Below are 14,784 nucleotides of genomic sequence, written 5' to 3'. Positions count from 1 at the left end.
GGTGGGATGAAAAGTCGGCGATCAATTGAAAATTTTGACCTTTTGTATTGAAGATATGGATTTTTTTCCCAAAACACCAAAAAAAATTAGGTTTTTTGGGGAAAAATCCATATCTTCAATATGAAAGGTCAAAATTTTCAATTGACCGTCGACTTTTCCTCCTACATACACTTTAAATATATCATTAGATTTATATAATTCACTTCGAGGACTGTTATATATAAAATTTGTATTATATTGTAATTTTCAAAAAATGAAAATTATTTGATATCAGAAAGACATGGTTCGTATTCAGAATGCAATTCGATAGGTCTGAGGTGCTCTCATGTCGCACAAAAAATACTGTCGAAACGCAATAAACGCTCATTTTAGATCCCTTAAGAAGTACACTGTATTTTTTTAGTTAAATGACTATAACTGGAAAAATATGGTTCCTGTCATTGACAGGCAGGTTCAGTAATGGCATCAAATTGTTCTGAACTTGCAAAGGTCCAAGGCCTTATCTTCCATTCTGATATTTTCTGATATGCCACATTATTACTTAAAGCCATATTATAACATTTTCTGAGGAAGACGCCCTCACTGAATTTTTAAAATTCCTTTTTTTACACCATTAAATTGTATTTTATTAAACCAATATATACCCTGCAAAAATCAAGTCTCTAGTTGCTGTAGTTTTGTCAAAATCCGAGATTTTGAATAAAACGCCAGATTCGGCGCTTTATTATTACGATGGAATTATTAGTTGAACGCATACACGATGTTCATAACACACAGTATGTACACGGCGTGCGGGACGGTGATATACACAACAAAGGGTCGTACCACAACATGACCGAAGGAGTGGTACGTATTGGCGACATGTGCGCCGGTAGTAAATTCCAATTTTCTTTGCTTTGCCGTAGTTGTTCGGCTCAAAAAGGGGATATATCTGACAGTAAAAGGTAACATTTTATGGCAAATAAATGCTAATCTATTTTGTTTGAAAATGTTATTATATGGCTTTAAGGGGGTACTACACCCATTGCATTTTTTTTTGCATTTTGTGAAGAAATGAGAAAAAGAAATTGGACAAAGTGGTATGCAAAATGAAGGGGCAAATCTTCTCGTTCAATTGGTGGCATCAGTATCAATGACGCGTACATGCTTCTAATGGTATAAGCCAAAAAGTGGTACATCACTGATGTTTTAAATTCACTTCATTTTGGAAAGCTTACTACATGTATCAACGGATTTCGTTAAAATTTTGGATGTGTGTTGCTAACACATTAGGGAAATAATGTTGATATGTAAAATGGGAATAAGTGGTCCCTGATTTCTTTTATGACTTCATGAACTTGGTGCTCCACAACTATCAAAAAACGAACCGGTTAAAATGCTTCTATTTTCAATGTTGAGCTATATTTTGTATTTTGAACTTGCGACACTATTTCACTGAAACTTAATTAAGCCATAGGTAACAGGTTATCACAACCACACTACAGCAATGTTGAAAAAGATTGTATTTTTTTCACCTATACCACCATATTAGGTAGTTTTCCGTAAGCTTCTTTTTTGTGATTTTGGTAACTATTTTATATTTATTTGCCCAATCCATCTCAACTAGGCAATCTAAATTGTACTCACCATTTACATCCCAAGGTATTTTAGTATATCCACCTCACACATTTCCATTATATATCCAGTAACAGACAAAATATCAAAATTGATGCCTCATTATGACATGTATGATATCACAGACTATCACATGTATTCAGAATTGATGCCTGAATTTGACCTGAACCAATTGACCTATAACCTGACCTTTGATGACCTTATAGCCTTTTTTAATCTCTTTTCCTAACAACACATTATGGAAGATACATACATGGTGTAGTATTAAATTGTCTATGTGGAAGAGATTAGGCCTATTAGTCCCAAACAAAAATGTTTGGTAGACTCATAACCGGTGCGATCTTACCTTTCCGATGTTGATTAAGATACTTCTTGCATCGATCCCGAGATCTTGGAAAAACCAATAGTCATTTTGTCCCACATAAATGAATAAATAACAAAACCCCGATCCCCGGTGGACTCACCCAAAAGGTGGCGTCACACCATATGATCGCCCTTATCCGACTTGGGATCCCCTACTCGGACCAAACTTGTAGGGGTGGCGGGGTCGGGATAATCAACATCGGAAAGGTAAGATCGCACGGTTATGAGTCTACCAAACATTTTTGTTTGGGACTAGACTCAGTACACGGTCGATCTTACCGTTTCGATGTTGATTAAGATACTTCTTGCATCAACATCTGAAAGATCGATCTAGCAAGTAACCGACGGATGGAGGTACAAGATTGGTCAGCATCTGATCAGGGATCGGGAGCGGGTAACGATGGTTTTCGCGAGGTCAGAAATATTTTCCCCCAACGGTCGGGAACCAGAAAAGACCACGCGATCACAGACATAAACCTCCTTACTTAATAAGTTTGGTGGTTAAGAATAGCGACACTGGTTCTTACCATGCTGAGTATTCTGTATAGTCTGAAAACCTGGTACCCGTACACCACCGTATTATGATCGCCCGAACAATGTCCCGGTAAACCTCCCGCCCCGTCTCTGATTACTAACGTAAGCGGAAGTATCGTAGAGAAGGGCGAAGGTGGCTTCCGGGACACCGCCTGCTAGATCTCCTCAAGGGACAACCGAATGGTATACCCAAGATGATGAGATAGCTGCGTGTCGAGTGGGTGGTGGGACGCGAAACCTTCGCGATCCCCGGACCCCACCAACACCTGGACCAGCCATTGCGACAGCGGCTGGACCGAAAACTCTGTAAGGGTGATGAATGCGGTCGTGAGTCCCTCGCAAGGCTTGTGTTCGAAGAAATAGTGCTGCAGCGCCTTATCGGACACCCCAGCCTATCTTTGGCTTCAGCCGAACCTTGCCCAACCCTGGGGATTGGAGAGGGACGAATGTCGGTATGCACCGCGCCCGTTCAGTAGTCACGAGAACAGAGCGCCCGAAACAGTGTCGCTCCAGTGTTTGTGAACACGGAAGCTAACCTCGAGACCGTGTGCAACTCAGCACCGCCGTCCCGAAGCCAACGCCAAACCGGAAAGCCATCTTGAGAGTTACGTATTTAAGCGTCGCTTTTGACGGCAGGTCAAAAGGGTGACCCTTAAAGTAATCTAAGACTGTGTTGGGATCCCTTAGGAGGATCACTTTCCTTTTGGTAGACACTCGTTGAACATACCGTCGGCGTAGACTAATAAGGTAACCATCGGTTATGATAGTCAACCCGTCCTCGAAACCTCGGTGAATGGAGAGGACAGCTGACTTATAGCTGGCCCCAGTGGCCCGCTGAAGTCTTGCTTGGAACTTTTCTGTCAGAAACTCCGGAACTAGCAGCACAGAGGCTCAAGCGGGAGAGCTATTTGTCTCATAGCACCAAGCGTAGTATGGAGCCAGACTCTGGCTATACGTACGGAGGGTAGACTTCCGTCTAGCCCCGGCGATGAGAAAAACAGCTTCTGATGAAAAGTATCCCTCCGCTGCGCGTTCCCTGGTAAGGGCCATGCAGCTAACTGCAGGTGCTCTAGTGATAGACTGGTACCTCCGCTCCGGGCATCCGGAGTAGATCTGGTACCTCGGGGAGTGCCAGCGGCCTTGCCGCCAGCAGAATGACAATGCAGTCTTCCCACCCGATCTTGGTCACCACCCTCATGAGTAGTGAGATCGGAGGGACTGCATAAGCTGTCATCCCGCCCCCGTCTATGGACAGAGCGTCCACGGTGAATGCTTGGGGGTCCGCGACCCTTGAGCAGTACACCGGCAGTGGATGATTGCGATGAGATGCGAACAGATCTTTCGAGGGGCGGTACATCCCCTTGAAGATCGTCTGAGCGACCTGCGAGCAAGGGACCATTCTGCTGGTCCCGACACCCTTCCTCGTGACAGATTGTGCGCGAGGATGCTGGTGACGCCAGCGATGTGTATCGCTCTCATCGTAATCTGCCTGAACTTGCACCACCCTATCAGGTGTCGTGCATGCAGGCTCAATCGTGGTGGCCCGGAGTCCCCTTGTCTGTTGGGGTAGGCTACCACGGTTGTGTTATCCGTCAGGACAACGGTATGTGATTCCACGATCACCTCCTCGTGAGCGAGGGAGGTTGATGTGAAACTCTGTCTCTATGGCCCCCATAGGCCCGAGGCGGAGTCTCCGTGGATGTGGACCCCCATCCCGTTTTGGCGCTATGGTCGGCACTACGGGACATACCGGGGGTGCAGGAACCCTGACACCCTGGGTCAAATTGGGCTGATGGGTCCACCACCAGAGTTCCTCTCGCGCGCTCTCCGACATCGGAACCGCGAGGGATATTGGGTGACGACTGGGCCTGCAAGCAGGCTAGAAGGTGTAGTTGGGTAAGCCTAACGCGTAGAAACGGCAGTACAGTGCGAGGTCTACCATACTGGCCATTAGGCCTACCACCTTCATCCATGCCACAGCGGGTTTTGCCCGAGACTCGCCAAGAGTCAGGCACACCGCACCATGTTCGCACCCGCTTCGGGTGAGAGCACCGCGAACCCCTCCGTGAGGGTGATCTGGGCCCCTACAAAAGTGGTGTCTGCGTCGGGACCACGCTGGACTTTTTTGAGCTGATCAAAAATCCAGGGTCCCGCACCCTACGGACTATCAACCCCATGAGACCCGTAGTCTTCAGTGGAGTGCGTCCGTATATGAGCCAAACGTCCAGGTAGCAACTGATGTTGACCCCCCTGTGCTTCAGGTACGCTGCCACCGCTCTGACCAAGAGTGTTAAACACCCTGGGAGAGATGGACAGGCGGATGGCCGGTATCAAAACTGGTAATTTTGATCCTGTACCTAGAAGCGCAGATGCCTCCGATCTTGAGAGGCGATTGGCATATGCAGATAGGCGTCCGAGAGATCTAGCGATGCTGTTCCCATGCCCCTGATGGGGCAGGCTAGCACCGAGCGAGAGTCCCCATTCTGAACCTCTTGGGCCTGAAGAACGTGTTCAACAGCCTGCGGTTCCGGATGGGGCTCCGTCGCCGGTATTCCTTGGAGCCAATGGCTCCAAGATCACCCGTAGAACGGGGGTAGACCGGGACAATCGCCCGCTTCGTGAGAAGCTGTGTGATCCCTGTCAGTAGTGCCCGACGCTGGGGGCCGTCTGACGGCACTACTGTGGACCTCTGAAATGTGCAGACGAATGTGGGGAGACTGGGTTGCCAGTCTGTAACCCCCACTCACCACTGACCATACCCAGGCACTCAAAGAGATGGTTTCCCACCTCTGGGTGAAAGCCATAGCGGTCGAATCCACTGGGAGATCCCCAGTGGAAAAACCGCTGAGCCCCCAGGAATGCTCTGCCTAGCTTCCCTTGGAAGAGCGCTTGCTCTTCTTCGGGCTTGCCAGCTGTTCCTGTGCTACCCTTGCGCCTCCCAGAAATGGGTGCTACAGAGGTAGTGGGCTCGGGTACTGTTGGTGGTGCACGGCCTGCTGAAGTCGGAGCTCCTACCCATGGTAAGGGCAGTTTCCGACTTCTTCAGAGTGCTCCCGTTGGTAGTTTCTTTGCACGGTCCTCCCCCGTAGCGCAGAAGCATCCAAAGAGAAAAAGGACCCTGCCTTTCCATCGCGTTGAGCGATTGGAGTGGCAGGCCCCACCCCGGCGCTGAGTGGACACCCTATGGGCTAGGCCCATGGAGCTCTTGTTGAGGCTAGCTGTTAGCACCGCTAATAGGCTCACCTCGCGGAAGAGCTCAGATGTTGTCTGAGCGTGATACGCTTGACGACATCTGGGTCCCTCTCGGATCCCCTCAGGTAGGTCCCGTGGTCCTCCCGCGTTACACGCAGAGGAAGCGTGCAAGCACGCGGCGTCATAGCTCTACTGAGCTCGACAGCCCTACGATATCTACCCGTGAGGTTTGCCGGGAATGAGAGTGCAGGCGTCCCCTGTGAGGAAGCAGCAGCTGAGCATCCTACTGAAAGGATCCCTGGTCCTCCTCCATGGACTCCCCTTAGGGGGTGTCCGGGAAGATCAGTGCTGTTGCTCCCCTCGCGGGGCAGCGGGGAAGGAGATTGTAGTGATGTCACTACGGACTCAGCTTCCGACTCCTTTCCCTCGCCCACAGTATCCGTATCATGCTCCGATGATGACGGTAACTGAGGACGGGCATCTGAAAACGGGTAAGAAGGCATAACCACTGTGTGGCTCGCCGACTACCTGCCAGCAGAAGAGGAGTACTCCGCAAGACCCTGAGGTATCCGCCATGGCACCACTGGGTCCGCATGCTCTCGCAGCCGTCGTCCTAGCGCTAGCAGCACGGGGCCTACCCTGATCAAGATCTGGGTTAGCCCCATGCCGGCTGGCCTGGTCAACAGCTGATGTTGGTACTGCGTGGCCATCGCTAGGCGACACTTGCCACGGTGCTAGGCCGTGGAAGAAACACCCTGCGGCGGGTACCACGGGGCATACCCAGCCGGCAGCTGACCCTGAAAAGATCCGCCACCAGGGTAACCCCATGGTACTGCAGTACCAGCACCGCCTCCCCCCCTTGTTGCCACAGAGACTGTGGCGACTAAGGCGGTGCTGCGGTACCGGTGCGGTATCAGCGTGCAGTACCCTTGAGGGTTCCCAACTGTGGACCCCGTACCCTCGCCACACTCGTTCCCTGTTTGGGGATCAAGCTGTGTGCTGGCGTGGTACCGGCGCGGTACTAGCATGGGTACCCGTGAGGGTTCCCGGCTGTATACCGCTGTATGCGTGGTTCCAGCGTAGGTGCCCGTGAGGGCTCCGGCTGTGTACCACTGTACCCATGCCTCACTGCGTTCCCCGCAAGGGGATCAAGCCGTGTATGGGTACCCGCTATACCGGCTGTCCCTTGGCTAGAGGGAGCTTGCCTAGTACCACGGGTAGCTGAGCGTGCATACCCCCGATCAATCACCTCGCCACCTGAATAGGCAGCGTCAATCAATGGAGCTACGCCCTGTTGATTTGACAGTGATCGATCAAGAGAGGGTAATTGACCCATTGACGATAATGGATCACCCACGCTCCGCTGGCTCTCGAGGACATAAGTGGGTTGTTGATCAGCTAGGCTGTTCAAGCTACTTACTGTACCCTCTAGAGCTTCGCCCAAGGTCGCTGTGTGTGGCGGACCACTCACGGCAGCTATGGGCGGGTGCATAGCGGCTACCACTGAAGTCAAGCCGTAGCTCGTCTTTGTAGCTGCCACCGAATGCACCTGGGTCGCTGTCCCGTGAGAGACTGCGAGCCCAACCCCTGAATAATCGCCAGCCAGTCCCTGTGGACAGCCAGCAGCTATTCTAGGGCCCAGGGTATCACTCGGCGGTCCCGCCATGGAACGCTGCCTTGTGACACCCCAGTTGGTTCTGCTAAGACTACACCCACAGCGTTAGCCGCAGTATCGTCTCTGCTGAACCCATGCATGCTAGGGTTCAACCCAGGCAAGCCCGGGTACCTTGCATGCTGCCCGTCGCTGGCTACTACTGTGGCTGTTTGAGCCCGTAGATATGCCTGCAACAGACGGGTGTCCTCCTGCTAAAACCCCGTGAGGATTTTTGGCTAGAGGACTGGTATCCTCCTGCTACAAAACCCGCTTAGGGTTTTCGCTGGTGGTTACCGCTCTGCTGCCTGCTACTTTGCTCCGACGTATAGTCAGTGCTTTCGCTGGCTGCTGAGCCTTTGACGCGCTAGCAGTCCCGAAGGAACCGCCTGCTTGTCCGGGGACCGGAGCCCCTTAAGCAGACCTGCCATGACCCATAGGGGCTGTCACAGCAGAATCTACCGTGTCGACTGGTATCCTCCTGCTGCAAAACCCGCTAGGGTTTTAAGCTGGTGGTTACCGCTCTGCTGCCTGCTACTTTGCTCCGACGTATAGTCAGTGCTTTCGCTGGCTGCTGAGCCTTTGGACGCGCTAGCAGTCCCCGAAGGAACCGCCTGCTTGTCCGGGGACCGGAGCCCCCTTAAGCAGACCTGCCATGACCCATAGGGGCTGTCACAGCAGAATCTACCGTGATCGACCTTACCAGTGCCCTTGGTAGATTTCTTCTTCGTCTTATGGCGATGATGGAGCCTATCCCAATCGTCAAGCTGGAACTCGGAGAGTCCTAAGCAAAAGAAAGACATCTAGAAGATCGTGAGCACTCCCTGTGGGTGAAACAGAGCGGGTGTGGGTCCCGCTCCGTCACCAGGGAAGGGCAAGCCCGACAGGGCCGAGGCGGAGCGAGGAGAAAAGGGAGGGGGCACTACCCCCCAACACGCGACTCAAGCCCAGTAAGCAAACCTGAGCACGGAGGCTGGTCGCTAACGTTAGTGGTAAAGTAAGGACTGGCTACCTTTATTACTAAAATGTCAGACGCGTCCCCACCAAACCCCACCGTATGAATATCTGATTAACTCGTCTTATCGGACGGTAATGAAGACATAACGATAGAGTAATCACCCTAACATAGCAACAATAACCTACCGTGACATGAAATACAATGTGTATGTACAAACATCTATTGTAACTTACAGGCTGCAATGGTTGTTTTACGTGGAAACAAAATGAATGGCGCCAACGAGCGGCCATTTTGAATTGCTCGTGTGTCCCGTATACAAACGGAGGCACGATATGTAGCTAAGTTTTGGATCGTTTTTGTCACTTTTTCGCCAGAAAATGCCGTCAAAACTATCCGCAGCCGAACAATACCGGTTTGGTTTTACCTAAGGTGTGAAACTACAACCGTATATCTCGCCTTGGTCGAGAAATTGATACACAGTGCTATGAACAATCGATAGGCACGTCTGTATCAGTCGGAGACCAAGGAGGATAAGGGACGATCATATGGTGTGACGTCACCTTTTGGGTGAGTCCACCGGGGATCGGGGTTTTTGTTATTTATTCATTTATGTGGGACAAAATGACTATTGGTTTTTCCGCATCTCGGGATCGATGCAAGAAGTATCTTAATCAACATCGGAAACGGTAAGATCGACCGGTGTACTGAGTCTTAATTAATTCAGTGTTATAATCAGTGAGTACATTTCTATAGATAGTATAACAAAGGATTTAATGTATTCTATTCATGCATTCTACTTGGACATGTTCAATAGAATAAATTATGGTTTGTTATGAAGTTTACACACATCTCAATACGGTAAACAAAAAAATATATAGGGCTAAAATGATTTTCTAAAATGGTTTAAAAATAATCACTTTGTAGGTAGAGATATTTTATAAGTTTAGGACATGAGATGATGAACATATTTATGTAGTTCATAAATGTGACACAATCTGGTCCATGGGGGCCAAAGGCGGCAAATTTGAAACTGAGATAAAGGCAAAAATATGAAGTAGAAACACAATAAAATACATAAGAAAATACACATCACAAAACCTCATAACTTTAGAACCCGTATGCTAGACCTTTGGTGTTTTTGGTAAATAATAGCCTAATGTCACTACAAGGTAATAATGATAGTAACTCAATTGTCAAAAAAGCCTCCTTTGGCCCCCATGGAGCAGATCATGTCACAAATTTGCAAGAAAAAAAAGAAGAGGGGTACTGATGAAAATCGGGGTATTTAAGGTGGCATTACTGTTTTCATTTTTTAAATCTTCAAATTTGTTGGGAATCACAATGTATATATCACTGCAGTATTTTGTGCTTCTACACAGGCACTAATCCAAGGGATAATAGAGGAGCAGAGAAAATACTTTGGGATAAACTTGGGACAAAAAATAGCAATCGATGTTAAATCACCCTTTTTATGGATTGTATTTCCTCCAATGAGAACAAAGTTTGCAACAACCTGTGATTATGCCCCCTAAGAAAGACCAGGCTGCTTACAGCATCTACAGATGGCAAAAAAAAGAACAAGGGGTTTTACAAGTAGCATATTTTAAGAACTACCGACTTGTATTTAAATTTTAGAATGAAACATGAAACAATTGTTAAGAAAAGATCACTATTAGCTGAATATCCTAGCTCTTAATCAGAGCCCTGTAAGATGAAACAAGCAGAGTGATTGGATTTGGTCACTTTTGTCTAGCTGTGGCTGCCCCTTCTATGGGGTAAATCCTCTGATCACCAAAGTTCATTGACTGCCATCCAGCCCAGGAAGATTCACTGGTCTGTTTTAAAATCATAGATCATCTATCTATGGTTTTATTATAATACACCTCAAAGGACATGGTTTGAGGATAACAACTTTATTGAGGACTAATGTGGGCTCAGAAGTTCATTTGGTAAATTTTGATTCACCAATGTCCAAAATCTCCCCAAAATCCATCCAAAACACCCCCATCACCAAAATGTTCCCAATGTCTCCCCAAAATCCACCCTATTTTGCAGCACCCCCTCGAAAAAAATTCTAAAATCCCTCAGAAAAAGCCCACTTCGTCAAAAATCTTCAGGCTTGACATCAAGGGCAATGTGTATTTTACAGTATGCCTATATGCTGCAAAAAGAGTCCTACATGTACACTAGGGTCTAAGCTGGGATTTGACAAGTGTCTGTCATTTTCCCCAAAACCAGAGCCCCAAAACTGCCTGTCCATAATTTGACCCTGAAAATATAAACAAGACCTTGCCCCAGAGAGATGTCTTGCCCCCGCCCCCTCTTGCCCCAACCCTGTGGGATGCTGGCCGCCCAGATATTTAAGATTTTTAGGTCTTTTTTGTATTTTTTAGCCCGTTTTTTACCTTAAAAGTTGTCTTGCCCCCCTTTGCTCACCCTCGGAAAAAGTGCTGGCTACACCACTGCACCCAATACCATATATTTCTCAGCTTCCTCTATGTATTTTCATGCTCCTTCTCTTAGGATCTTGGATCCATGTTTATATGTAACCTCTGGAGTTACGAAGTCCCAAATTGGTACTATCTATTGGTCTAAGAATAGTACAACCTGGAAGGAGAAACTTTAAGGGTCTAAACAAAAAAGTTGAAATGAATGCCGAACAATGAGGTTCTCTCTCTCTGTGTCAGGTGGCGCTGTGTAGCGCTGCTGTGGTCTTCACAAGAGTACGCCATCTCACTCGATCTGATGCCAAGTGCGTTGCACCTTGCATTCCCTGGTTAGAAACCAGCTTCACGCCATTAGTCCAAGATGTTGGTGGACGCCCTCTTCCTCGTCGGCCTTCCATAGCCCCTTGCAAAATCTGTTTTTCTACACCTCCATGTTTCCTGACAATATGGCCAAAGTACTTCAGCTTTCTCTCCATTATGCCGCTTCTGATGGTTAGACTTGTACCAATCTTGTCGAGGATCCAGGAATTTGTTCTCCTGTCTTTCCATGTCACTCGTAGAAGCCTCCTGTAACACCACATCTCAAAAGCATCTACTCTTTTCCTATCATTCTTGGTCATAGCCCAAGACTCGCATCCATAAGTGGCAATGGAAAACACAGTTGCACGGCGTAGGCGTACTTGAGGTCAATGGATAGGCCTCTGCTTTTCCATATGCTTGACATGCCCTGCACAGTTGTCCTTGCAATAGCCAGTCTTCTCTTAATTTCAGTTGTGCTGTCACCACTGTTGTTAATCATTGAACCCAGATATTCAAATTGCTTCACCTCCTCAATCTGCTGTCCATCTATCACAAACTCATCACTTATCCGCTCTCTGTCTACAACCATTATTTTTGTCTTCTTTGTGTTCAGGAGAAGGTGTTTTTCTTCGCTGGCCTCTTTGATGCGCTTCAAAAGATCAATCAGCTCTACTCTGCTGCTACAAATAAGAGTGGTATCATCGGCGTACCTCAGGTTAATGGCACTAAAAACCCATTAAAATATTACACCTCACCATGGGCACTGACTGTGGGCCCATACTATATTCATTTCACTATCTGATGAATGGTTTACACTATAGAAAATTCTTTTTGAGGATGGTATAAAATCAGAGAATTTTAGTGAATGGGGCATATTTCACCCCCCTTAAACTATATGCAAGCCTATGATATGTAGTGTGTTGTGCTGCTCTATAAAATGCTTCACTCCCCCGAGTACTACCATTTCAAAATAACACCCTAATTGTAACTATATTACAAGGTGTTTTTTTATGTTTTTACATATTTTCTTTTCTGACGGATTTGTGACTGTGAGTGTTTTAATTTTAATCAGATTTTCTCACTAATTATTTTCCAGTGTTATAATATCAACTTATGGATCCTTTTGGTAAGGTCGGACACATAAATTAGGTTTTGGATGTGTATGACATTTTTGGAATTCTCTGAAATTAATTATGATATGAGAATTGCAGATTCCATTTTGTTTCAAAATATGAGCAGAAATGGTGGCAGAATGCATCACTGATTCAACATTTGCTAAGGGTTAATTAAGTATATAGAGCAACCTCTACTTTAATCCACTCTCCAGCAGTGTTTAGGGGTGTACGTATTAGAGGGGGGCAAGGGAAGCTATCCCACTGTAGCACATACCTCAGGCAAAAAAAAAGATGTTTGCTTGTCCTCAACTGACTGACCCTAATTTTGAAAATCAGAAAAAAAATACAAAAGAATACCGACCCTATTTTTGGAAATTCCTGAAAAAGGGTTTTTTTCTTCTCAAATTTTGAATATGTAAAATTTGAAGATGTAAAAAAAAATGTATTGTAGAGTTTGTGTTCAACATTTTAGGTGTTTTGTAATGTTAGTTGATTCATTTTGACACCAAAATTGTCTGATTTTTGCATATTTTGAGCCTTAATTAATACAAACAGTAGAGTTTGGTACGCCGCAAATTGTGATATTTTGGGAACTTTTTTATACTTTTGCAAACTGGGGGGGATGGGATGCGGTTGTACCCTCCTGGCACCTATCTGCATAATAGACCTAATAGTATGAGACCTTTAATACACCTTTGCATCCTTCTTCAGAGTCTACATGTATGTATTCATATTTCACATACAAGTACTTGTTTTGCAGGGTGGCACTACTGTTCTACAACTCCACAGGTAGGCCTTGGGGAGGGAGGGAAGGTCAAGGTGAATTCAATCAAACTTTCAAAGTGCAAACAGCATGTGATGAAATCAAAACATTTCCAATTTCATGTAAAATATTTTCCAAATTGAATTGACAATATAATTATGTTGAAGAAATTACCATACTTTTTTATAGCCAGTGGTGACATCAGAATATTTTTTCTGGGAATGTGAAAAGTGAATTTTATGTGGGTCCAAAATCATTAAAATTTTTACAAGCAAACATTTGCACAGGACTGCAGTTTAATAGTTTAGCATGATATCATTTAGACAGAATGATGGACTTCGAATAAAAGAGTATTAGGGGGCTGGCATTTTCTTAGGAAGGGGGTCCCAAATATACCGGGGGTCATAAATTTTCGGAAAGCAAAACAGGGGGTCATACAATTTTTGATGACCAAAATGTAGGGAGCAGCAAGATAACCAAAGATAGCATGTTTATTTTATTCAGAAAGACTGATTTCAATACAATTTTAGCCTGTTTAGGGGGTAAGGTGTATCGGTGGTGGGGGTCATAAAAGTTTTGTTGCCAAAATAGGGGGGTCACAATTTTATTGATGCCGACTTTTTGTAAATTTGGGACCCCTTCCAAAGAAAATGCCAGCCCCTTATGGCAAGAGGTATATAAAATTCATACTACTATTTTGATCTAAACACAACAAGTGTGTCAGTTGAGACTCATGGACTGTGATAAATAAATATCCAAAATTTCCTGCTTATTATTGAGCTTACACATGATTAGACAATTATTTAAAAGTTTTACATTTTGTTTCCCCGGTTTATTCGCTCAAAATCAGGCATATGTGTATATGGGGATGGGGAGATTATTTGGCATGTCAAATTCTTTATTTTTTTCATGGCCAAGGGGGCCGGACGGCAAGTAATTTTTGGCAGACCATTTTGAGAATTCACCTGCACCACCCAACCATAGACCCTACCTACCCTAGACCCAACAAGACATATTCAAGACAAGGTCAAGGTGATATGTGCTGAAAAAATATGTCACCATGATGGGAAATGCTAGATCTCAATCTACTGGTACTATTTCTATTAGGTCAAATATGCCAAGATGTCCAACTCTCTATTTTGTCATCATCTTCTGATTATTTTGCTAAAAGGCCCGTACAATAGGACAACAAAAGAGTTTATATCCTTGTCTAATCTTGTATATCACAGTGTATATCACAGTGACACACTCATGACTAGTGTACAATGGATACGGGAATTCCTCCGTATTGTGTGTGTATGGTTACTCATCGTAAATCGATGGCACTCAAGATAAAGAGATGCGAGAACTAGGCCGCAAAATCCATCTGCATATCAACAAACTGAGCTCATTTATGACCTATCCTTTTATCATGCATATGCTGGCTTAGTAGTCTATAATATTATCCACAACATCTAAGCTTCATAGTATTCAAAAAAGTCAGAAATCGAGAGTTTCTTACCTATTTCTGAATCCCTGTGTGTTCCTGCAATCTCCGCACTTTCACCATAGCATTGACAGCGTGAGAGCAATTAAAGTTACTAGATTTTATGCTCCAATAAAGCGCCCAAATTGACCTAAATTACACGCTCAGGTACAGCGAGCCAAAAACCGATGTTGACATGAAAAACATACAATTGGGCGTATTATTGTAATTTTTCTCCACGTGTGAGTGACACTCGCGAGTAATAACAACAAACGGCTGTTATAAAGAGGTCGCCTGGTCGGAGGTTTTAGGTCACACTGGTATCGAGATGCCAAGACGATGAATAAACTGGGGGCGACATTTTCAGATTTGACTCTACCCA

General features: G+C 45.8%; 1 protein-coding gene across 1 annotated transcript in view; it reads right to left on the bottom strand.

The window, feature by feature from the left end:
• LOC140138091 (protein phosphatase EYA1-like) overlaps positions 1-14,558 on the bottom strand; it is a 351,231-nt gene extending 336,673 nt beyond the window's left edge. Inside the window, exon 1 of the mRNA XM_072159973.1 lies at positions 14,439-14,558. The gene's annotated coding sequence lies outside the window, so the exon portion shown is untranslated. The remainder of the gene's footprint in view (positions 1-14,438) is intronic.
• Between the last annotated feature and the right edge of the window lie 226 nt (positions 14,559-14,784).

The sequence above is a fragment of the Amphiura filiformis genome, chromosome 17, assembly GCF_039555335.1.
Source record: "Amphiura filiformis chromosome 17, Afil_fr2py, whole genome shotgun sequence".
NCBI lineage: Eukaryota > Metazoa > Echinodermata > Ophiuroidea > Amphilepidida > Amphiuridae > Amphiura > Amphiura filiformis.
The sequence above is the reverse complement of the archived record's forward strand: the minus strand, read 5'-3'. Positions and strand labels throughout refer to the sequence as shown.